A 25,611-nucleotide genomic window follows, 5' to 3' on the forward strand; every position below is an offset into this window, starting at 1 on the left:
AGTGCTACACTAAGGAGAAATCCGTAGCTCTTTTATGAGTGATGCATGTAGATGTGACTTGCTCGCATGTATTAGATCATGAATGGATTAGAAGGGGATACTTGTATCATCACGCCGAGAAATTGGGTGTTTGGTAGCCCTCCATGTAGGTTTAATCCGAAGAAGAGTAGGTTTATTCCTAAGTGAGATTTTCTCGTACTTAATGCGATCGTAGGAATGTAGATTTGGAAGAAATTCCTATCTATGTTCATATGGGATTAGGGTTCAATCGCCGAGAAATTTGGGTTATTCTAATCTTGGAATCTCATGGTCCATTTTACCCTTTCATCTTTAGATCATCATCCATGTTACATGATAACCCCTCAAGGGGATCCTCATCCATAGGCCTTTGCATCTCATTGATTTTCTTGCTTGCTTATTGCTTGTTCTCTCTAATTTGGTCATAATCTCATTTTTGCTTTAATTATTACATTTAGTAGAGTAAAAATCCATCACTTGAGATCTTAGGCTAGATAATAGCTCGAGAAGGAGTAATAAGAGATCCTTAGCCCCGTGGAATACGATCCTCGTGTCTTCACGCGAGGTATTACTTGGCAATCCCGTATAATTGCGGGGAAGCAATCAAGTTTTTGGCGCCATTGCCGGGGACTTTAAGGAATTCAAGGAAACTTTTAGATTATTACTCTAGCCATTTCATTCTTTACTCCTTTTTTATTGTTATTTTTCTTTTCCTTTAATCTTAACTTTCTATCATCTTTCTCAGTTTTGCAAGGTAATGTACATGACACGCTCAAATCCATCAACATTGATTACACCGGATAGTGAAATTGAAAGACCTTTGCATCAGAGATTGAGAGAGGTTGGTGAAGGATCGGGTACGCAGAATATTGAAATTGAGGATAGAAAGTCTTCGATCATGGCCGAAGAGCGACGCACTCTATCCGAATATGAAAGACCCCAATTCACGAGAGATGAGTTTAGTGTTCAAGCACTGACCGTGGCATCCAACAACTTTGAAATTAAAGCGAGTACAATCAGCATGGTCTAGAACTCGGTTCAATTCAATGGTCTAGCAAATGAAGATGCACATGACCACCTTTCCTGATTCCTCCAAATTTGCTCTACATTCAAGATTAATGGGGTGTCTGACGATGCGATCTGTTTGAGACTATTTCCATTCAGTTTGAGAGACGGAGCTTATCATTGGCTTACATCATTGTCTCCGAGGTCAATTAAAACATGGAAAAATATGGTTGAGAAGTTCCTTGGGAGAGACTTTCCACCAAGCAAAGCGACGAAGTTGAGGCAAGAAATTTCAGCCTTTAAACAAGAGGAATCCAAAACATTGTTTGAAGCCTATGAGAGATTCAAGGATCTCCTTAGAAGGTGCCCCCACCATGGTTTTACCTCATGGATGCGAGTACAAATCATTTACAATGGGCTGAATTATGCTACTCGCCAACTCATGGATGCCGCAGCGGGTGGTTCCCTTAGCAACAAGTATCCCAATGAGGCCGAGCAATTACTTGAGTATATGGAAAGCAATGAATCACATTGGGCCTTAAGAGGATCTACAGAAAAGGCTGCTGGGCTTTATGAAGTTAGTAGCAATGATGCCTTGGCCGCGAAGGTTGATGTGTTGACTCGAAAGCTTGATCTTCTTATCGGCAGTAGTTCGAGGTCAGAATCAGTGATGAATTGTAGTACTTATGGTGGTGGGCATGATGCAGCCCAATGTCCAATTGCTAGCTCCTCAATTGTGTCCATTGAGAATGTTGACTACATTGGAGGGCAACGAAACCAAGGGAACCCGTATAGCTCAACATACAATCCAGGGTGAAAGAACCATCCAAATTTTTCATGGAACCAAGGCCAACAACAACAAAGAGGTACACCATCTCAAGGATCTCAATTCCAACAACCGGCCTTAGAGAGGAAGTTTTCTTCTGAAGAGGTCCTTGCCAAGTTCATGCTCAGTACCAATGACAGGTTCAATAGTCTAACTAGTAGCATGGATGCACAAATTGGCAAGGTGAATGCTCATCTTACTCAGCACGCTGAACAGTTCAGTGAGATAGGTTCTGGTTTGAGAAACTTCCAAGCTTCTGTGAAATCTCTTGAGCATCGAGTGGGGAAACTCGCGAAAGCACACTCTGAACATCCTCTAGGTTGTCTTCCAAGTAACACAGAAGACAATCCAGGGGAACAATTAAAGGCCATTGCTCTTAGAAGCGGCAGGCAGGTGGAGACAAGGGTCAAGGTTAACCCAAGTGTCAAGAAATATGGGGTAGCCTCCGGGGAAGACCCCAAGATAGTTGAAGAAAATAGTGAAGACAAAAATCGGGAAAGAAATGCCAAGTTCTAACAATAAGGATCAACAAAATCATCCGAGTATAAACCTCCAATCCCTTATCCAACCAGATTAAAGCATGAGAAGGAGGATGTTCACTACAAAAAATTCATGAACATCTTTAAACAACTCCATTTGAACATCCCGATAGTTGAAGCATTGACTCAAATGCCGAAATATGCCATGTTTTTAAAAGAGCTCCTCACGAACAAGAGGAAGTTGGAGGAAGAGGGCACGGTTGCACTTACGGGGAATTGCTTCGCTATTCTAGAAAACAAGCTCCCACAAAAGTTGAAAGATCCGGGAAGCTCCATTATCCCGTGCATGCTTGAAGGTGGAGTCCAAGAAAATGCTCTAGCGGATTCAGGGGCTAGCATAAATGTCATGCGCTACACCATGTACTTGAAACTTGGCTTGGATGAGTTGAGGTCCACGAGGATGACCTTACAATTGGTGGATCATTCAACAAGAAAACCTCGTGGGATTGTTGAAGATGTAATTGTCCGAGTGGACAAATTTGTTTTTCCTGTGGATTTTGTCATCATGGACATAGATGAAGATGTGGAGATACCACTGATTTTTGGCCGGCCATTCCTCAGCACATCAGGTGCCTTAATTAACTTGAAAGGAGGGAAGCTAACATTAAGAGTCGGAGAAGAAGAAGTGGTGTACGCTTTGCCGGCTGCCATGAAACACTCCTTAGATCATGATGACACACTTTACTTCATTGATGAATTAAATAGATTGATTTCTGATTGTGTGCAGGAGGTGCCCTCTATAAACCCTTTGGATGAGTATTTGGGGGAGTTGGAGAATGAAGAACAAGGAGAACCTCACCACCATCCTCAAATTCATAACTTGAAGCAACCAAAAGAGAGGGTGTCCTGTACTAATGCTAATGAAAAATAGAAAAAAGAGTTATTTGTGAAGAAGATGTGGAGGGAGATTCATGGGAGAAAGAAGAAAGGTAACAGGCATCATCGCCCCACATCTCATGGAGGAAAGGTAAATTTTTCACCCCTCTACTCATGAGCAATTTGAGGTATTTTCAATGTTGTCACTGAATTTAGAAGGAAGAAACAATGCTACAACGGAAACCGGGGGTGGCATCAAACTCTTTGAACCCCCATGAGGTAAGGAATGAGGAACGCCAGGCTCGTGACGTTAAACAAGCGCTTCTTGGGAGGCAACCCAAGTGTTCGGTGGTGTTTTCTTACATTTTTTGTATTCTAGGTCTCAGTTCATTTCAATTCTCATATTTCTTAGACTTGTTTTACTTTTGAATAAGTTCATGCTCACACAATTGGCACATTGCTCTCATTATTTTAATTGTGGTGTATGTGTGCAACTTCTTGAGAAACTCATGTTTAGGTATTCATTCATGCTCTAGATCGTCGTTTTATTCATTACATTCATTTTTGGAGAAGCCTTCGACCTTGCCATACCATGTTTACATCATTTGGGGCAGGTTTTCGAAGTTTTGAGTGAGTTTAAAAGGTATACAGCCTTACTGGGCCGTATGGAGGTCGTCTGAGATGAACACAGAGCAATTCCGAGGCTCTGTACCATCTCAGACGGCCCCCCATACGGCCCTCCATACTGGGCCATCTAGGATGCCATCCAGAACAACCGAGAAGCCTTCTCAGGCTATACGACCCCCATACGGGCCGTATGGGGGCCGCCCGGTTTTTGCCCATTTAACCCTCATCTCTCTTCTCTCTCTTCTCTTTCTTCTATTCTCTTCTTTTCTCTCTTTTTCCACCGACTTTTTCTCTTCTTTCTCACTCATTTCTTGGCCAAATCTCCTCATTTTTTCTCTTAAATCTTCTCCTCATCCATTTGAGTCGTCGATCTAGTAGTTTTCCTCGAGTTTAAAGCTTGTTTTCTCAAGATTTCATCGGTATGCTTTTTCTATGCCTAGTTTTATCTTTCTCATTCTTGGGCTTTCTTGGAGCTTTTGTGTGGAATTTCTTTAGCGTTTTGCTTGGTTTGGATGGTGTGATTGTTATGAATGAAGTCTCCCTTGAATTTATGTAAAAACGTTTTTGATTTCCATGTTTTTGGGGAGGTTCTGTCAAAATGAACAGTACCCATACGTCCCCCATACGGCCGTAAGGGTACAATACATCATATTTTTCATTATTTCTTCATCTCTTACACTACATTTTGAATCATATTGGATTCTTCTATGCTTGATTGGGTTTTTCATGGTTTATTGGAATTTTGGGGATGAAGAAATTGACAAGCACCCATGAAGTGATATTTACACCACACGGGTGCCCACATGGAACAAGATGTCATGTTGTGATGAGAGACTTAATTCTAAGGACAAGGATGCGCATGGACAATTTATTTTATTGTTTAGATTTTATTTTCTAGTTTTTATGTTCCCTTTGTATTTTGTTTTAGTTTTTGCATGATTACTCCCCATCTATCCTTTGTAAGTTTTTGTGGAATGATGACGTCCCATTTTTGCCTCACAGGGCATTGAGGGAATTTGGTGAGCTTCCCTAGTTCTCAATGGAGGTCGCACCCGACATGTATTGCTCACCACACCTTTTGTCGATTCATACCTCACGACGAGTACAAGTTGAACCGGGGAGTTCGTTTTCACCCTCCTCTATTATTTTCATTGCTTCATCTAGCATGCATATCATGATTAGTGTACATTGAGGGCAATGTACAACACTAAGTGTGAGAATGGGTGTATTTCATGTATTAGGATCATTTGCTACATGTTAGTGTTACCTATGATGGCTTTGTTCATTCTTGAAAGATTCCTTTAGCTTGGACTAATGACTGATGTGAGTTACTTGTTTCTATGCTTTATTGAATCTAGTTTTACCCCTAGTATTGTCATGTGCATTGAATTTTTGTCAATGCCCTGGGAATAGCCAATGTGATTACTCTATAACTCTCTTGTTTGCGTAACACACTACTTTGAGTACTTAGCCTTAGAACACTAAGTTCTTTCCTTCAATGGACTCTTCAGAACTTCTAAGTCTTGTTGATCTAATCCTAGTTTTGTGGCATGTAGTGTACTCTGAAGATGTGATCTAGGGTGAATGTAAAAAAAAAAAATGAGTCTATGTCAGTATTCCTCTGCTATTGAAGCATGAATGCGTCTATGTGGACTGTAATTAGTAGTTGGGTGGCTCTTGTGCCTAACCAGCATGTGCCCCCTCCAGAAAGATTTCAAGATGATTTTCTTGCAGTCTACATTAGTCGGACTCGAAAAAAAAATAATGAAAAAACAAGAAGAAAAAAAAAAGAAATGAATGATGAAATGAAAATAAAACCTAGTGATCTTTTTGAGTACTACCAAAGGTTTTGAGTAGAAAGTGGACTTAGTTTCAATGTATTGAATTAGAAGGATCTTATTTGGCCATTGAAGTAGCACTTAGTAGTTTAAGACATAGTATTCTTTGTATGTGGAGTGATTAACATCTAGAGCTGTACTGATTGAAGTCCTTAGGCTAGACCAGATCAGGGCAAATGAGATATAAGATTCACTTACATGACACAGACATATAAGGGGTGAGACATGATATTTTTATTATGCTTATTGACTATAACTCAACATCTATGTATCATTGTCCATTGCTTTTGGGGTCTTATATTTACTTGATGCCAGAGGTAATGCATTTAGCCACTTCTCAGTCTCTTTGTCTTTCATGAGTTGATTGCTTGGGGACAAGCAACGCTTAAGTGTGGGGATATTTGATAAGTGTCTAAATGTAGATGTTTTCATGTATATATCATATTCACTTTGCATATATTTTGTGAGGTTTGATGCCCGTTTTATGCTTAATCGTCTACTATTTGCTTTGTAGGGCATAAGGAAGCCATGGAGAACAAGAAGATATCATTTTGGCGAAAAGAGAAGAAAACAGGAATTTCATACTACCGCCATACTACCCAGATGGGGGCCGTATGCACTGTAGCAGCGGAATGATTTGGAGTGTCTTCCCAAATTTCCATACTATCCAATATGGGGCCTTATGCACCCCGTATGGATCGCGAATCTAGGGTTTTTGAGTGCTATACGACCCCCATACGACCCGTATGCCTCGGGGGGGGGGGATATAAATACCAACTTTTAGGCAAAAAAAGGAACTTTTCGCTGGACTTTTTCTTGGCCGATTTTGGGGAGATTACTTGGGAGATTTTGGGCAACCTAGGGAAGAAAAAGAAGGGCAAGGAAGCTAGAAGATCATTCAAGCCCAAGGTCCAAGACTCTCAAGGCAAGAAGGCAACATCATTCAAGGGAGATTTACCACAATTTGAAGGAAAGGAGACCCGCAGGCTAGAGGAAGCGTCATTTGGCACTCCTTTGGTGGGGAAAGCATCATTCGGCACATTCTTCACCTTCTCCTCCACCATTTCATCTAGGGAGTATCATTTATGCTTTTGTTCCATGTTTTGCTTGTTTGTATTGCTTGTTGTGGGATGATGACACACTAGACCTCCAAGGCCACCGGGTGTTGGTGAACCTTGGGTGGGTTTTATCATGTATGTTGGATAATAACTTGTTAATTCTATGCTTGGGTAATTTTGAGATCTAATCCATTGTTTTCATGCTAAGTGCTACACTAAGGAAAAATCCGTAGATCTTTTATGTGTGATGCATGTAGATGTGACTTGCTCGCATGTATTAGATCATGAATGGATTAGAAGGGGATACTTGTATCATCACACCGAGAAATTGGGTCTTTGGTAGCCCTACATGTAGGTTTAATCCGAATAAGAGTAGGTTTATTCCTAAGTGAGATTTCCTCATACTTAATGCGATCGTAGGAATGTAGATTTGGAAGAAATTCCTATCTATGTTCGTATGGGATTAGGGTTCAATCGCCAAGAAATTGGGGTTGTTCTAATCTTGGAATCTAATGGACCATTTTACCCTTGCATTTTTAGATCATCATCCATGTTGCATGATAACCCCTCAAGGGGATCCTCATCCATAGGCCTTTGCATCTCATTGATTTTCTTGCTTTCTTATTGCTTGTTCTCTCTAATTTGGTCATAATCTCATTTTAGCTTTAATTACATATAGTAGAGTAAAAATCCAACACTTGAGATCTTAGGCTAGATAATAGCTTGAGAAGGAGTAATAGGAGATCCTTAGCCCCGTGGAATACGATCCTCGTATCTTCACGCGAGGTATTACTTGGCGATCCCATATACTTGCGAGGAAGCAATCAATGCTCCCCCTTGGATCTAACATGAAGCTCAAGATTCACTAAATGCTTCTAAACGGAGTCTAATGAGTCAAGGTAATCCAAGAACAACGGGTCCTTGGCTCCAAACCACCGGTACTAGTCCCCTACAAGGTCCCGATGGAGAAATGGCTCAATCTCAACACCTCACACCCCATATGACCGATTCCTAAGGATAGATCCAACCCTAATTACCGGCGAAGGATCCCTAACCCCCTACAAGGTCCCGATGGAGAAATCTCTCAATCTCACGCCTCACACCAAATATGGTTGCATAGAGTTTAGGGAATACGGAGATAGGAAACACTCAATCGGAAAGGAAAGGGGACACTCCACTATGTCATGACTCACCCTCTCAACCCTCTTTAACCTTGAACTTCTAACTCTAATGGAGACCTCTCTCTCATGAAAGTAACAAATCAAGCAAATCCAATCAACCACAAGGATTAATTAAACAATCAAGCAATGGGAATACAAGATTAAAACTCAAATCCACTCAGATTTAATAGAAACATAAAGCAAATCATTACAAAAACATAAATCCTAGGGTTCACATGCCCAAGTACCTACTAAGGTTTAGCCCTCCATGGAGCAAGTTACAAAACAATGATTAATACAATGAAAAAAAGCAATGAAAACCATGAAGTAAAACCCCCTTAAATTCGTGATGATGGCCTTGATGGGTCGCCCAACGTCTTGAAGAATCCTTCTCCGAAGCTAGGTCACGAAGGCTCCCTCAATGCTATGACGGAGAGAAGATCGATCAAAGTTGGTGATGAACGTCCCCCAATATCTCCAAAGACCTCCTCCAAAACCCTAACCGCCTTGCCTTCAAAGTGCTCGCCAAAACCCTTCCAAAAAGTCCCTAAAAAATAAGGCAAATGGCCTATTTAAAGCCCAAAACCGCTCATGTCATGTGCCCTCACGCGCCCGTGTGGATTTTCCACGCTGCTGCGTGGGCTGCAGGAATTTCCCCGTGGGCAAGTGAACAGTAATGCTACAGTACTTTTCACAAAACGCGGTCCAAACATTCTTCGCTTGAGGCCACATATTCGGGCACACGTCCATGTGGTATGCTATAAAACTTTTTTTCATCGACGTAGTTTTGAGAGGTCTTGCAATCTTCACAAATAGAAGGAACATGAAGATGTGGCTGCCTTTGTGCCCTTCCAACTAGTGAATTGATTTGAAACTTCTTGGATGTTGGCACACATCTCCATGTTTATGAACTCCTCTCATTTCTTGGTCCTTGAATTGAACAATAACTCCCAACATTGTGTCTTTATAGCCTATCTTTGCTTCCTTTTTACTCTTCAAGGCATTCACAACCTATATGCATAAAGGAACACCAAATACACAATATGAGATATAAACCATAGTAAAAATGATGCTCAATGCATGTAAAGCATATATAAAAATATGTCTACTCAAGCATTTATCAAACTCCCCCACACTTAAGTCTTATCTTGTCCTTAAGCAAAATTAAACATTAAACTCATGGAAAGAAAAGAGAAGTGCTTGACCTTAGGTTCACCAAAAGAGTACAAGAATAAAATTCTACAGTCATGGAGAGAATCAAACACTAGACAAAACAATCAATGCTCTAGCAAACAATCCAATCAAAAAATGATTGTGATAAAATCCAAATGCGTGTGTGTGTGAAAAACTCAACTCTTGTCAACACTATGTCCACTACCATGTTCTTATTAATACGGGACTTATTTATAAACAGAAAGAATAGGTAGTAGCTTCACACAACCTCTAAGGTAGCCCTTTCCCAAGATGCCTCCCTAGTGGCTTTCACACTTTCGAGGTGGTAGCTCTTTCTACCAAGGATGGTAGCTTTCACACATCCCATGAGATAGCTCTTTCTCTCATTAGGGCATAACAAGTATCTGACTTATGAGAGTAGCTACATACATCATGGGTGGTAGCTTTTTCCACCCACTATGTGCAATCAATAAACAATAATGAACTAGAGTCTTCATAGGTCTAATGAGTGAGAAAAGTGCACAAAGAGCAATCGGACAAAAATATTCAAAGAAAATTGGATGAAAACTAGAGCATGATAAAATCCAATGTTTATAACCTCCAAAGACTAAGAATTAAACTCTAAACCCTAAGGTGAACCTTCATTGGCAACAAGAGCATATTCATGAAAACACAAGTAAAAGACATGTATAAGGTGAACCCTCCCTCACACTTAAGATGTACATTGTCCTCAATGTATGCATGCAAGCACAAAAAAAAGTAATAACAATGGAAGCATAATGTGTGTGGGAATGCAATTAAAACAATACTCCCCTGAACTCCTCATTAATCGTTTGGTGAAGTCTAACTCATGGGCTTGTTGTATGGGTTGTGAAGCTCACACGACCATGTGACAACATCACATGATCATGTCTATGACTAAAACACCATCAACATCACTCTCAAGGCCATCTGCACGGAATATAAGGGGTTCAGTGAAGCTCAACAAAATATAAAAGAAAATACGAGTTCATACAAATAACATAATAAAGCATATACTCACACAAAAGAAAGACAAGAAGATAACTCTCAGAAGGTGAAGCGTTTCTGAGTACAAAAGTCTAAAAGCTACTAACAAAACAACTAAGAGCAAGAAACTAAAATAACAGTCTCATGAGTGTGACGCCTCAAGCTTCAGTATCTAGAGCTGGTGCTGGTGCTAGCACAGAAGCGGATGAGACCTCCTCGTCAAGAGTCTGCTGAATACAATCAAGACGCTCCAGAATCCGTGCCTGGTTATCAAGGATGGTAGCAACGACAGCCTCGAGTCGAGCCAGACGCTCATGAACTCGAGTGGAAGATGACTCAAGATCGGCTGATGATGTTGGAGCTGTCTCGGTGACTATGGGCTTGGCTGCAGGTGGTGCCTCTATAGCCTCAGCAGGCTCCTCATCGTCCCCAGATGACGATTCTAATAGTGCATATCCGCCCGAGCCTGTACGTCTCACAATGCCCATCAAACGGATGGTAGCCAAACCCAATGTTGCTGGACTACTGACTCTTTCCTCGCCTCTGACCGAGAGGATAAGACCCATCTTGAACATAAGACGAGTGATGTAGGGTCCTGCGAACAATGCTCCCTGACAAGATCCCCTTGCTTATATCCCGCAAGTGCACGGGCTTGTTGAAGTAATAATCCCGGGTGAGCGGCGTCGAATCCACGGGGAGTAGGGAGTGGAAATACTTAATTTGATTCTTAGCTATGTGGAATATCAATAGTGATAAGTGTGAAATTGATTCAATTCTCAACAATAAAAACAACAAGTGAAAGAGCAAAAGTAAGAAGAGGGTAAGGCAATCGATAAAGAATGGGGTACTCGGATAATGCTTCACCTAGGATACTCGCTTCAAGTGCAAGAACTCTCTATTATGCTTCCTAATCAATGCAATAGTGAGTCGTGAAAATCCTTGCATACATAGTCCCAAATCTAAGGTCAACTATGCCTAACTCTATACATGTCCCAGAGGAGAAATCGAACAATCTCAACATCTCGCACTCGCATAGAGTTGCAATGAGCTCTAGGGATTCCAAGTGATAAATCTCTTCCTAAATATAGACCTAACCCTTTGGTCCAGGCGGAAGGTCCCTAGCCATAATTAAGCCCTAGATACTAAGATCCTCTCAACGCTTCACTCCATTGAACGCGCAACTAGGCCCCAGTGGAGGTTCATCCCTTAGACCATTTACTCTATTATGTCCGCAAAGAACTCGAGGAACGAAAGTAGAATTTATCACATCGGAGGGGAAAGGGGACGCTCCTGTACCTCTCAACTCACCCTCTCAACCCTCTCCAACCTAGCTTTGTCTAACGCTAGTGGTGTGTCACTCACTCACAAGGTTACCAACAAGAACTCTCAACCCTAGTGTCACTCTAGGGGAGATGTTCATACAATCAAGCATTCAAGGTTGGAACTCACAATAAACATCAATTTATTGAAAGCATAATAAAGAAGTTCAATGAAAGAAATACATCCTAGGGTTCACAATCATCCAAGTACCCACTAGGGGTTTAGCTCTCCATGGAGCTTAGTACAATCAAAGAAATCGAATGTAAAAGCAATGAATCCATAAAGAAACCCCCTCGATGGTCGTGTCGATGGTCTTGTGGAAAGTCCTCTACTCGTCGTCCAATGATTCCTTCGTCCGGTATAGGATACGCCTCGATGGAAGCTCCCCTACCAACCTTCTTCCTAATGGAATCACGATGTCGGGGCCATAGAACCTCTCCAAAACCTTGGTCAATACCCCTCGAAACCCTAGCCGAAGCCCTCTCAAAAGTTGGGGAAAAGATGGAGAAAAGAATACCAAAATCGGGGCTGAATTGGCTTTAAATAGGGCTGGAATCGGGCAACTCCACGGGCGTGGAAGGTACATGCGCCCGTGCGGAATTTCCACACGGGAGTGGATAATTTCCACACGCCCGTGTGGATTCTTTGTTTCTCTGATTTCTCGGCCGGCTGTGAACAGTTCTGCTACAATAATTGCTACAGTACTCTACTACAGTTTTTGACCTAATTAACTTCCCAATTCCATACTTTCATCGGGGTAACGCGAACGGGCACACGTTCACATCGTGAATCACTTGCTTCTTCAATGATGTACATGTTGCCGAAGCTCTTGTTCTTATATGCATAGGTCAGAATGCTCGAGTGTGACTGCCTTTGTGCCTCTCCACATAGATGTGCTCACTCGAATGCGACGAGGTTGGCACACACTCTAGCATCTCACACCTAACCTATGTCTTTGCGTTTGAACCTTAGCAAGATCTCCTCTAAAATAGATGCATTATGATCCACATTGGCCCATTTCCTTCATACTCGGCCTCACAACCCTACCTGCGTAAAAGTAACTTAAAAACACACATATTAATGAAAAAAACTGAGAAAAGTAATGCTCAACATAAGGAATGAACTCTTCACATTCATATCGCACAAGCACTTATCACTCCCAATCGCAAATATTCACTCTGATGACGAAAGTAATCGCCAACCACATATCCTAAGTGGAGAGGGACTCCATGGACCATAGAATGGAGGTACAAAAGATCTGTCCTGCGAAGTGAACCAGTACCATCTCCCCGACCTGTCACGGACCTGCTAAGAACAACATGGATAAACCTGTGCGCCGGTCGAGTAAGCAATGAGGCCTTTGACTGGCTTGCAGAATACTGATGAACACCGCATAGATCATGGAAAACCTGGCCCGGAGTGAGATTATAAGGATAATTAGTGAGGAGCTCAGTGTACTCGATAGTCTCAGCATAGTTCTGATCGTAGAATCCAAGATATATCGAATACTGGGTCAAAGACATCCTATGGGGCTGACCGAAAGCTCGGAAACGAATGGCATTGGAAATGTCAAAACTGATATCAACTGTGTCACGATCAAAAGAAAATGAGGCAAGAACTTCCAAGGTGATATCTCGCCTGACGGGCTCCTGAATGGAGAATAATCGGTCCCAACCCCCCACACTAACAAGAGCTCTGACCTCCTCAGCAAGACAAATGTCCTCTAGTGCATCCCAGTCGATAAAACGCGACTGGATGCACTATCATGATGAGAACATTTCTGGGCTAACCTCTTGGTCAGTGGTGCCATAACTTGGAAGAAAGCACTTAAAAACATTAGTTCGGCATAAATACAGTGTAAACTAGGCACTGCATGCGCAAGAATAGTGAGCCGGGGGAAAAACAGGGCCACTTGGCCTCTGTTCCAGTCCACGCGGGCTCATGGGCCAGCCACGCACCCGCGTGGGTGCGTGTTCGGCTCGGCCGACCAACCACGCGCCCGCGCGGGTGAACAATATGGCGCGTGGGCTGGCCCGGGCTGCGCCCGCCAGCCGGCGCCCAGCGCGCCCCAGCCTCGTGGTCGTGTGTCTCGGCGCGGCTCTCGGGCAAGGACTCATGAGCCAGCATGGCCCTGCGGTCACGCGCTGGCAGCCCAAACGGTCGCGTGGACGCCGGACTACGGAGTTTTAGCCGGAGTTGGTCTCCTACGCATCATTCAAATCATTCTCATACATTGAACAAGTTTCTGGCATGATTCCCTATGAGAACTATCATAACAATACCATGAAAATGACCTTGAAGAACATGGAAAGTGTGGAAGGGAGTGAAGGCTCACCGGAGCAAATCAGAGAAGGAAACTCGGTGTAAACTCCGGCAAATCACCTCTAATCCTCCAAAGAGTTGAAAATAATTGGTTTTAGAGATCAAAACATGAGTTTTATTGGAGTGAAAGGTGGAAGATGAAAGGGTTCTTTGAAAATAGAAGATGATGAATAGTGCCCCTTCATATTCTTATAGGCACATGGGGGTGTGGATTTTCCACACACCCCCTCTGTGGGTAATGTACACGACCACGTGAAAATTCTACGCGGTCGTGTGAACAGCAAAATTTCTGCAGACAGTCAAGAAAGTGCCTGAAACTCCAAATTAACACTAATTTTTCAACATTAAACAACAAATTCACCCTAAACCATGTTATACACATAAACAACACTTCAAGTCACCAAAAAAATTCCATGAAAACATCAGCGATCAACAAAATTAATCAAGACACACACTCATGAATTTATTTCTGCAGAATTTAAATTTTTGAGTCTAAAAACTAACTAAAAACTTGGGTTGCCTCCCAAGAAGAGCTTGTCTAACGTCACTTAGCTTGACGTACCTATTTTTACCTCATGGTGGCTCACAAAGATGAAAAACCTCTTTCCTAGCAACCTCCACATCCCCTTCGAAGTAAGGCTTCAATCTATGTCCATTTACCTTGAATGTTCCTTTCTCCGGGTGAGTGATCTCAATTGCACCGTGTGGAGATACTTTAGTAATCTCATATGGACCTGACCATCTTGATTTCAGTTTTCCCGGGAACAACTTCAACAGGGAATTGAAGAGTAACACTTAGTCGCCTACTTTGAAATCCTTGTGCAGTCTAATGTGTTTGTCATACCATGAACGAATTCTTTCTTTGTAGATTCGTGCATTTTCATAGGCTCTTAGTCTCCACTCATCTAACTAATTCAACTGCAACTTTCTTTGGTCACCGGCCCCTGCAAGACTGAAATTCATTGCTTTAATTGCCCAATATGCCTTTTGTTCAAGCTCTACTGGTAAATGACACGCTTTTCCATAAACAAGGTTATACGGCATGGTTCCCACCTGAGTTTTATATGCTGTCCGATATGCCCATAATGTATCATCCAATCTTTCCAACCAATCCTTCCGACTATGCTCCACCGACTTTGATAAAATTCTCTTCAATTCTCGATTAGTTACCTCCACTTGCCACTTGTTTGTGGATGATACGGTGTGGCAAGACGATGGCTCACACCGTATCTTTTCAGAAGTTTATCAAATTGGGCATTGCAAAAATGAGTCCCCCGATCACTTATGATGATTCTAGGGGTTCCGAAACGAGTAAACAATCTCTTGAGGAATCTAATTACTGTTCTACCATCATTTGTAGGGAGAGCTTGAGCCTCCACCCACTTAGACACATAGTCCACTGCGACCAATATATAACAATTCCCATTGGAGCTGGGGAATAACACGATAAAGTCGATACCAACACATCAAAAACCTCACAAAACCGCATTGGATTTTGCGGCATGTCATCCCGCCTAGACAGATTTCCTGCTCGTTGACAACTATCGCAACTTTGCACAAATTATCTTCCATCTTGGAATAACGTTGGCCAATAAAAACCTGCTGCTAAAACCTTTTCAGCTGTCCTTCCTGAGGCATAATGGCCTCCAACTGGCATCGAATGACAATGGGCTAGAATATTCCAACCTTCCCCCCGTGAGACACACCTTCGCACTATGTGATCTGAACAAATTTTGAAAAGGTACGGATCCTTCCCAAGTAAAGTGCTTTAAATCGGAAAAAAACTTCTTCCTTTTGCTAAAAAGACAGTCACCTAGGGAGGACTTTCCTTGAAAGATAATTTGCGAAGTCAGCGAACCATGGAGTTTCAACTTCTAAAATTTCCTGCAGATTATACAAATGCTCCTCAGGAAATGCGTCATTAATTTCAATTTTCCATGACCCTTCTTATTCTAAACCTTCAAGGCGAGAGAGATGATCTGCAGCCATGTTTTCAGCCCCTTTCTTGTCCCTAATTTCAACATCAAATTCCTGCAATAACAACACCCAACGAATTAATCTTGGTTTTTCATCGGTCTTGTTCATTAAATAACACAACGCCGAATGGTCCGTGAAAACAACCACTTGGGAAAGAATAAGGTATGATCTGAATTTGTCAAATGCAAACACCACAGCCAGCAGTTCTTTTTCAGTAGTAGTGTAGTTCTCTTGGGCACTTGTCAAACTCTTGCTTGCATAATAAATTGGCTGGAAATATTTATCTTTTCTCTACCCCAAAACAAACCCCATGGCATGATCACTAGCATCACACATAAGTTCAAAGGGGAGACTCCAATCCGGTGAGATGAGGATAGGTGCTTGTATGAGTTTTTCTTTTAACAAGTTAAAAGCAAGCGAGCACTCTTGATTGAACTCAAATGGGGTGTCTTTCTCTAACAACTTGGTCATTGGTTGAGCAATCTTGGAAAAATCTTTAATGAATCGGCGATAGAAACCTGCATGCCCCAAGAAACTTCTAATTGCCTTCACATTGGTTGGAGGAGGTAGTTTTTCAATAGTTTCGATTTTTGCTCGATCAACCTCAATTCCTTGGCTAGAAATTTTATAACCAAGCACGATCCCCACTTGGACCATGAACTGACACTTCTCCCAATTTAGAACTAAATTCGTCTCTTCATACCGCATAATTACCTTCTCAAGATTCTTCAAGCATGCCTCAAAAGAATTCCCCAAATACCGAAAAGTCATCCATGAAGACCTCCATTATATCTTCTAACAAGTCATCAAAGATGGCCGTCATACATCTTTGGAAAGTGGCCGGTGCATTGCAAAGTCCAAAAGGCATCCTTCTATAAGCGAAAGTACCAAAAGAGCAAGTAAAAGTTGTTTTCTCTTGATCTTCGGGGGCAATTGGGATTTGAAAATACCCCGACATACCATCTAGAAAACAATAAAATTTATGGCCTGCTAGTCGCTCAAACATTTGGTTAATGAATGGCAATGGAAAATGATCCTTTCTTGTGGCATCATTCAACCTCCGATAATCAATCCAAACATGTCATCCCGTGACCGTTCTAGTCGGATTTAACTCATTTTGCTCATTTCTCACCACTGTCATACCGCCCTTCTTAGGTACCACTTGTGTTGGGCTCACCCACGCACTATCCAAAATGGGGTAAATAATTCCTGCGTTAAGGAGCTTTACCACCTCTGCTTTTACCACTTCTTTCATGTTTGGGTTCAGTCTTTGTTGAGGTTGAATCATAGTTTTGTAATTATCTTCCATCAAAATCTTGTGAGTGCAAAAGTAGGGGTTGATTCCCTTGATATCAGAAATTTTCCAAGCTATGGCTGTTATGTGCAACTTTAGCATAACGACCAGCTGCTCTTTTTGTCTCGAGAAAGACTTGAAGCAATGATCACCGGAAATTTTGATCCTTCGACTAGAAAAGCATACTCCAAGTGTTCCGTAATGCTTTTTAGCTCTAACTCGGGAGGTTCTTCCACTCAAGGTCGTAGCCCGATTTGCTTGTTTTCTATCAATTTCTTCAAACCCCTTGGAAGTTTCTTCTAACTCTTCCTCGAGTACCCCTCATTCCGGGTTGTTTACCCCAAGGATATCCAAGCTATCTTCATCTTCCACTTGATTTCTCAACCCACACACCCTCAATTGATGAGATTGACTCGATATAAATTTTTTTGCTTCATCTTCTTCAACGTCTTCGGATCCACAACCAACACATTCTGTTGTGAATGCCATTGAAAAAGATGAAGGAATTGCCTCCAACAGAAATTTAGCCTCATTCCCAAAGGACGTAAACGCAAATTTTTCAAAGTATTCCAATAATGTTGACAATTCAAAACCTTGATATTGCATTCCATTCTCCTCACTCATCATTTGTGGCTCAACTATCTGTAGACTCATCCCCTTATCATGTTGCTTACCCGAATCAAATTCTGCCACAAAATGTTCCATTTTTCTCTCATTGGATACCATCCTATCCTTCAATGTCTCCATAATTGATGCTTCGCTCAACATGATCCCTGAAAATTGAAAAGAAAAACGAAAATTACTGTTCATCCAATAAAAATAGGAAAAAAAGAGAAAGATAGAATGAAAAGAGTGGCGAAAGAAGGAAGTATGAAGTAGAAATAGTGACTGAAAATCTGAATGACTAAAGAAACAAAGTCCTAGTGTTCCTAATATCCCGTTCCCCGCAACGAGCGCCAAAAAAACTTGACACGTCCGAATATGCGTGCAAACCGCAAGCGCACGGGTGTCGAGTAATAATTACCCCGGTGAGTGGGTAGTCGAATCCACAGGGAATGGAAGTATTAGTATTAACCAATTCTTAGTTATCTAGTCGAAATCAATGGATGTGATGAAATGAACTAATTGCAAGAGAATTAATAAGCAAGTAAACGGGCAAGAAAAACAAGTAAAGTAGATCTCAATCAAGAAAGATGAGGTACACGGACAATGCTCCCCTTAGGATCTAACATGAAGCTCAAGATTCACTAAATGCTTCTAAACCGGTCCTTGCCTCCAAGCCACTGGTACTAGTCCCCTACAAGGTCCCCACGGAGAAATCGCTCAATCTCAACACCTCACACCCCATATGACCGCAATACGCTCTAGGGACACCTAAGAGTGAAACCGATTCCTAAGAATAGATCCAACCCTAATTCCCGGTGAAGGATCCCTAACCCCCTACAAGGTCCCGACGAAGAAATCTCTCAATCACACGCCTCACACCAAATATGGTTCCATAGAGTTTAGGGAATACGGAGATAGGAAACACTCAATCGGAAGGGAAAGAGGACACTCTACTATCTCATGACTCACCCTCTCAACCCTCTTTAACCTTGAAGTTCTAACTCTAATGGAGACCTCTCTCTCATCAAAGTAACAAATCAAGCAAATCTAATCAACCACAAGGATTAATTAAACAACCAAGCAATGGGAATGCAAGATTAAAACTCAAATCCACTCGGATTTAATAGAAACATAAAGCAAATCATTATAAAAACATAAATCCTAGGGTTCACATGCCCAAGTACCTACTAAGGTTTAGCCGTCCATGGAGCAAGTTACAAAACAATGATTAATACAATGAAAAACAATGAAAACCATGAAGTAAAACCCCCTTAAATTTGTGATGATGGCCTTAATGGGTCGCCCAACATCTTGAAGAATCCTTCTCCGAAGCTAGGTCGCCGAAGGCTCCCTCAATGCTATGACGGAGAGAAGATCGATCAAAGTTGGTGATGAACGTCCCCCAATATCTCCAAAGACCTCCTCCAAAACCCTAACCGCCATGCCTTCAAAGTGCTCGCCAAAACCCTTCCAAAAAGTCCCTAAAAAATAAGGCAAATGGCCTATTTAAAGCCCAAAACCGTGCCTGTCATGTGCCCTCACACGCCCGTGTGGATTTTCCACGCGGGGGGCGTGAACAGTAATTTATTACAGTACTGCTACAGTGAAATTGCTGCAGTACTTTTCACAAAATGCGGTCCCAACACTCTTCTCTTGAGGCCACATGTCTGGGCACACGTCCATGTGGTAGGCTATAAAACTTTTCTTCATCGACGTATCTTTGAGAGGTCTTGCAATCTTCACAAATAGAAGGAACATGAAGATGTTGCTGCCTTTGTGCCCTTCCAACTAGTGAATTTACTTGAATCTTCTTGGAAGTTGGCACACATCTCCACGTTTATGAACTCCTCTCGTGTCTTGGTCCTTGAATTGAACAAGAACTCCCAACATTGTTTCTTTATAGCCTATCTTTGTTTCCTTTTTACTCTTCAAGGCATTCACAACCTATATGCATAAAAGAACACCAAATACACAATATGAGACATAAACCATAGTAAAAAAGATGCTCAATGCATTTAAAACATATATAAAAATATGTCTACTCAAGCACTTATCAGCATGCTCGTCAGCACGGACGCAGTTACATCATGAAAGGGTTATTTAAACCCTAAAATTAGATTTTGGAGGGGAATCTTCTATCTTTTGGAGGCACGGTTAGGGTAACAGAGAGTACCATCTAGGGTGAGATCTAGAGAAAAGATAAGCGTTAAAATGGATGATCATTGGTAACAACCATTATTTAGCCTTCTCCAATGTGATTGTGAAGCAAGAATGGAGTTTAATCGATTATCTTTATTTCTCTTCTTGTTTTTCTATTCTTGATTGTAAAACTATGAGTGGCTAACCACATTTTGGTGCCCCAGATTATGAATCTTGACTTTTAATGTTTTGATTTTAATAATATTGATTCTTGAGCTTCTTTTGTGATCTTTCTTTTATTCATATTATTAACCTTCTTTGTGTTGATTGCCCGGATGCTTGTATGTTGCTTGCTTAATGTGGGGATTTCGATAGTCAGCGTAAGTGTTAATGTTTCATTGCTAGTTTTTCACATTAGGTTACCATTACATTTTTAAGTTGCTATTCAACCCTAGATTAGCTTGCTCGTCTAAAGAGGAATCTTTACTTATCTAGCTAGGGCACACATTAGGGAAGGGGTTGAGTACACTCCATGCCATTGAGTGAGGACGTACGTTTGCAAACCCTCCATAGGTATTTACCACAATCCAAGAGGAAGCTTTTGAATCATTGCCTAGTTATTACATTTTGTCATAAGGATTATTCTAGGGCACTTTCGTCCTTTTTTTATCATTGTTTTTTTCAACCCAAAGCCCTACCCCTTCTCTTTTTCTTTTTCTTTGTTTATTCTTAGGAGTATTAGTTGCATCGTCTCTAATCTTTGAATAGGCTAGATATTAGGAAGCAAACAATTACCAAGAGCTATTCTAGTCCATGTGGATTCGACTACCGGATCTTATTGGGTACACTTTACTACTTCATATGACCCACGTACTTACAAATACGCAAAAGGCGTACCAAAAGGTTTATTACCATGACCTCCTACATACAATCAGAGATAACCATGTCATTCTCATCAGTGAAGTAAACGGTATCATCGTGGTCCAAAACATGCACCATGGCATCGATAAGTGTAAAAACCACTTCCTCTTCTCCACTCTTAATGTCATTTTCGCCCCTTTTACATCAATGAGAGCCCCAGAAGTATTGAGGAATAGATGCTCAAGGGTCAATAGAACCTCTCATCATCCATATCATGTATCACAAAGTCTACTAGGATGATCAGTTTATCTACCCTCACAATCACATCTTCGACCACTCCATGAGGTTTCCTTACTGAACGGTCAGCTAGTTGTAGTGTCATTCTTGTAGGCCTCAAACTCTCCAACCCTAACTTAAATAATAGTTTGTACATCATTACATTAATGCTGGCCCAAGAATTTGCCAAGGATTTCTCTTATGTTCCTTACCTAATGTTTGTGTTCCTTCCCTAATCACACATTGAATGATGATGCCCCAGGATCAGTGAATTTCTTTGGGAGTTCCTTCTAGATTACTGCTAAATAGTTCCAAGAGAGTGTCACCATTTCCAATTCCTTCAGCCTCCTCTTGTTAGTGAGAAGATCTTTCATGAACTTTGCATACTTCGGCATTTAGAACAATGCCTCAACAAGAGGAATACTTATATGTAGATGCTGGAACACGTTGAGGAACTTCATGAATTGGGCATCCTCCTTATCCTATTTCAACTTGCCTAGATAGGGGATGGGGGCTCGTATTCAGGCACTCTTGATGTTGGTTGGTGAGGAATCACTTCATTTGATCGTTTTCAATTCATTCAACTACCGGTTCAGCTGGCCTAGGGTCTTCCTACGCAGTTACCATATCTTTCTTGGCACTTAGCCCTTTCTCGGCCCTTGCCTCTACTTGTTTTCCACTCCTAAGAGTGACCTCCTTTAAATGCTTCCTTGGATTCTCTTTCGAGTTACTTAGGAGACTGTCGTAGGTATTATTGTTTAAATGTACAGGAAAATAGGTTTTTTTTTTGCAAAAGAACAAGATTCGACACAAATATAGTATGAAAAAAAGCCAAAATACAATCTTTCAGGTAAAGTAGAGGCCAAGCATAGGCGTGGCATTAGGCGAAGCGTCGGCACTGTAGCCGAATTACCATAGACAAAACACTGTAGTAAAATTACTATAGCAAAACACGATAGCGCAAGTCTAGAGAAATAGCACAGTTCAGTGCTTCTTACATGGGCGTGCTTATGCTAAATTTCTGATTCAATTGCCAAGACTTTCTCGAGAAATTCACAAAGTAAAAGCACGGCCTAAGTACGACCGTGCTCACACTGAAAATCACTTTTTAAGCCCAAGTCTACGTCATTTGGAGGATCCTTTCTTCTTCTTCTTGGGGATAGCTGCCAAAGTCTTTCCTTTCACGTTTCTGGGGCCGGAGTGAATCTATGGTGTAAGAGCGCCAGTGGAGCGAAGCTTAGCCGGTGGAACTTCATTGAAGCACTGTCAGAGTTGTTTGCAAGGCAAAAAATGGAGTTATTAATGGCTTCTATTTCTTTTATTTTCTTTAGTCTTGTATTGATGTTTAGAATTATGAGGGGCAAACCATTCTCCACTACCCCAAATCTATGAACTAAGATATTTTTATGTGTCATGTTGATTTATTTGCGTTTAATGTCTATGGAGTTTTGATACGTTCTTGTGTTTATTCACGTATTGCATAACTTGCCCTGCTTGATTTGCGATAAGTGCTTCAGTAGACATATTTTTCTATATGTTTTACATGCATTGAGCATTGTTTTTACCATGGTTTATGTCTCATAAAGTGTATTTGGTATTCCTTTGTACAATTAGGTTATGAATGCTGACACATCCCTGCGTGTGTGTATCGCAAGTGCATGAGTTGTCAAAGTAATAAAGTACCCTGGTGAGTGGGTAGTCGTATCCATAGGGAATAGTTCTTGGAAACACAAGTATTGCTATTTAACTATAGTGAAAATGATTTAAGAGTGGTATGAACAATATCGATGCAAGTAAAAATAAAGACAAGAAAAAAAAAAGCATAATAGGAATAAGGAGTGGCAATCGATAGAAAATGGCACACCCGGACATGAGCGTCATCTTCTTTAGGTATACCTCCTAACTAATGTTTAATGACTCGTTGAAATCCAAATACACAGAGTCCCAAATCTAAGTTCAACCATGACTAACCCTATACTATGCCCCGGCAGAAAGGAATACTCTCGATGCCTCACACTACGCACGGTTGCTTAAAGCTCTAGTTACTCTAAGTGATAAACCCTATTCCCTAATATAGATCTAACCCTTTTGGCCCAGGCGAAAGACCCCTAGTCACAATTAAGCCCAAGCACTAAAGATTACTTCAACACTTCACTCTATTACTTGTGCAACTAAGCACCAGAGGAGTTCATCTCTTAGTACTTCACTCTATCATGACTACAAAGAACTCTTGGGATGTGGAGGTAGGATAAATTACACAGGAACGGAAAGGGGACTTTCCGCTATCTCTCGACTCACCCTCTCGACCCTCTCCAACCTAGCTTTGTCTAATCCTAATGGAGTATCACTCATCCACCAGGATTACCAAGATGGATTCTCCACCCTGGTGTTACTCTAAGGGAAAAAAATATAACAAGAATTCAAGTATGGAACTCACTTAAAACATCAATTAAAGAAGTATACTAAAGGTCAGTTAAACAAAATCATCCTAGAGTTTACAAGTCCAAGCACCCATTAGGGGTTTAGCTTTCCATGGAGCAATACACAATCAACAATAAAATCATTAGTAAAAACATGCAATCTATAGATAAAACCCCCATGTAGTCTGTATTGATGGTCTTGTGGAGCAGCCTCGTCTTCTCCAAGGGTTCCCTTAACAAGCCTAGGGCACACCTCGCCGAATCGATACCAATGAAAGCTCCCCCAATAACTCTCTTCCAAAGGAACGCGATATCGAAGGCCACAAAAAAGTTCTAAAGATCTAGCCAAAGCCTCTAACAACCCTAGCTGTGAGCGCCTTCAAAGATGGGCAAAAGATATGGAAAAAATCCTTTAAAAATCTCAAGTCACGGTATTTATAGGGGCTAGAATTGCGCATCCACATTGTCATGTGGAATTTCTACATGGCCGTGTAGATTTCCACATTTTTGTTTCATGCGATCTGTGAATAGTAACTGCTGCAGTAATTTTGCGGCAATAAACTGCTGTAGTATTTCACCAAAATGCTATCGAATTCACTCTTATCATCGAGGCCACATGAATGGCCACACATCCATGTGGTAGATTGCATTGCGTCATCAATAAAATCACATTGACAAAGATTTTACTACTATTACAGAAGTTGAAACACGTGAGTGTGACTGCCTTTGTGCCCCTCCACTTTGTACATTTGCTTGAGCACAATGGAGGTTGGCACACACCCACATGTATTTGAGCACAACTTGTGTCTTCACGTTTTTTCCATCAAAGAACTTCATCAACAAATGCATACATAATCTACTTTTGGTTCCTTTCTTATGAAATTGTCTCCACAACCCTACATGCACAACGGAACACAAATACACACGAATAAGAGATAAAAATAATAAAATTGATGCTCAATGTAAGAAAAAGAATACTTTGAATTACTTATACACAAGCACTTATCAAATGCCTTGAAGGAAGAAGAAGAAGCCAAGATAGGTTAAAAAGACACATTTTGGAAGTTTTTGTGCAATCTAAGGATCAAGACACAAGAGGAGCTTATGTACATGGTCGTGTGTGCCAATTTGTAAGTTAGAAGGGCATAAAGGCATTCACACAACCATGTCCCTACTTGTGTGAAGAATGCAAGAGATTCCAAATGATGATTCGATGACAAAAAGTCTTATAACCTACCTGACAAGGTCCTTTGCGTATATCCCGCAAGTGCACGGGTTTGTCGAAGTAATAATCTCGGATGAGCGGGTATTGAATCCACAGGGAGTAGGGAATAAAAACACTTAATCCACTTCTTAGCTATGTAAAAGATAAGTAGTGATAAGTGTGAAAATGATTCAATTCTCAAAAGTAAAAACAACAAGTAAGAGAGCACGAGTAAAGGAGGAGGTAAGGCTATCGATAAAGATGGAGTACTCGGATAATGCTCCGCCTAGGACAATCGTTTCAAGTGCAAGAACCCTCTATTATGCTTACTAATCGATGCAATGGTGAGTCGTGGAAATCCTTAAATACATAGTCCCAAACCTAAGGTCAACTATGCCTAACTCTATACATGTCCCGGAGGAGAGATTAGATAACCTCTCAACCTCGAACTCGAATAGAGTTGCAATAAGCTCTAGGGATTCCAAGTGATAAATCTCTTCCTAATTATAGACCTAACCCATTGGTCCAGGTGGAAGGTCCCTGACCACAATTAAGCCCTAGATACTACGATCACCTCAATGCTTCACTCCGTTGTACGCGCAACAAGGTCCCCTTAGGTATATCCCGCAAGTGCACGGGTTTGTCGAAGTAATAATCCCGGATGAGCGGGTATCGAATCCATAGGGAATAGGGAATAAAAACAATTAATCCGCTTCTTAGCTATGTGAAGATCAGTAGTGATAAGTGTGACAATGATTCAATTCTCAAAAGTAAAACAACAAGTAAGAGAGTACGAGTAAAGAGGAAGGTATAGAAATCGATAAAGATGGGGTACTCGGATAATGCTCCGCCTAGGACAATCGTTTCAAGTGCAAGAACTCTCTATTATGCTTCCTAATCAATGCAATGGTGAGTCATGGAAATCCTTAAATACATAGTCCCAAATCTAAGGTCAACTATGCCTAACTCTATACATGTCCCAGAGGAGAGATTAAATAACCTCTCAACCTCGCACTAGAATAGAGGTGCAATGAGCTCTAGGGATTCCAAGTGATAAATCTCTTCCTAATTATAGACCTAACCCTTTGGTCCAGGTGGAAGTTCCCTAACCATAATTAAGCCCT

At 41.3% G+C, this 25,611-nt stretch overlaps 1 non-coding gene across 1 annotated transcript; it reads right to left on the reverse strand.

Moving 5' to 3' along the window:
* Positions 1-1,297: 1,297 nt before the first annotated feature.
* LOC120266112 lies at positions 1,298-1,404 on the reverse strand. Its single transcript, XR_005537955.1, has one exon. It is a non-coding gene; the product is annotated as a small nucleolar RNA R71 (small nucleolar RNA).
* Between the last annotated feature and the right edge of the window lie 24,207 nt (positions 1,405-25,611).

Source organism: Dioscorea cayenensis, chromosome 7 (genome assembly GCF_009730915.1).
Source record: "Dioscorea cayenensis subsp. rotundata cultivar TDr96_F1 chromosome 7, TDr96_F1_v2_PseudoChromosome.rev07_lg8_w22 25.fasta, whole genome shotgun sequence".
In the NCBI taxonomy this organism is placed as follows: domain Eukaryota; kingdom Viridiplantae; phylum Streptophyta; class Magnoliopsida; order Dioscoreales; family Dioscoreaceae; genus Dioscorea; species Dioscorea cayenensis.